This window comes from Condylura cristata, unplaced genomic scaffold (assembly GCF_000260355.1).
Source record: "Condylura cristata isolate star-nosed mole 26May11 unplaced genomic scaffold, ConCri1.0 scaffold00022, whole genome shotgun sequence".
Taxonomy (NCBI): domain Eukaryota; kingdom Metazoa; phylum Chordata; class Mammalia; order Eulipotyphla; family Talpidae; genus Condylura; species Condylura cristata.
The window spans coordinates 37,256,582-37,257,823 of record NW_004567123.1 but is presented as its reverse complement, the minus strand read 5'-3'; positions in this window follow the sequence as shown (position 1 = coordinate 37,257,823).

Here is a 1,242-nt window from a genome sequence, read left to right as displayed (position 1 = left end):
CGCGCTCAGGAGCGGCCGGGCGCGGGAGCAGCCTGCTCTGGCCAGGCACCGTGGCTGGGAGCAGAGCCGAGCCCCCGGGAGCACAGGGTCCAGGCTCCTGGCTGGGGCGCCTGCCGTGCCCTACGCATGCCCCTCTGGAGGGTCTGGCCCAGAAGCCCAGCCCCTACACACACACCCCGTAAGGGTCAGCCCTGGACGCCCTGCGGGGCTGTCCGTGCAGGCCTGGCCATTCGCAGTGGCCGCGGCAGCGCCCCCCTGGGTCCCGAGTCTTGCCCTGAGCCTGCTGATCTTGGAGTATGGGGCACCCGCCCGAAGGACAGTCCCTGCCTGCCCCTTGCCCAGCATGGTCACCAACGGGAGCGCCCTGGTCACCAGGCCTCCCCCGTGCAGGCCTGATGGCCCAGAGCTTCTGGCCTCAAGTTTCATGGGGTGCCTGGCGTGGCTGGAGGGCAGTGGCCCCTGGCCACACCTCGGAGTTGGCTGCCTGTCTGGCCTGGGACCTCACCACTGCAGGGCCGGGCAGCTCCAGGGTAACGGGGTGCCAGGGGGTCGGAACCATGGGTCCCTGCTGGCAGGCCCTAGATCATGACAGTGGTCATCACAGCCGGTGCCAGCCAGATCCCTGCCCTGCCGCCCTCTCCTCCAGCCCAGCTCGGGGGCTCCGGGTGAGGGCCAGAAATGGGGTCGTCTCAGCCGGGGCGGGGGGTGAGGGCCTGTCGCTCCCCTGCTGGCCCCCACCACAGCCTGGCACACCCTGATGCGGTCATCGCGAGGGCCGGCCCCCACGCAGGAGGCAGCGGTGGGGTGTGGAACCCGCAGCAAGGCCTAGGCAGGTGCCCTGGGCCGGCCACTCTGGCGATGCTGGGCTTGGGCAGCTAGAGCCGGGCAGGTGCACCTGGGAAGACCCCCCGCAACCTGACACGAGGCCTCCGAGGTCACCCCCTGGTCTGCAGCCAGAGCTGGGCCCCCCACTGCGGCAGGCCTGGAGGCCCTGCAGACGTGGGGGCTGCTGGCGGCGGGGTCCAGCCTTCTGCCGCCCGAGGGGAGTGGCCAGCCAGGCCAGGTGCTCACCAGGCGCCGGGGTGGGGGCACAGAGGGCCAGGGCTGGGCACCCGGCGGACCCCTGGTGTGAGGCAGCTGCACCCAGGAAGCAGCACGGGTGAGCTGGCGCTGACTGGGGGGCAGGGCGCCCCAGGACTCGCTGGGGTGGGAAGCCGGCGGGGAGGGGCGGGGATGGCCAGC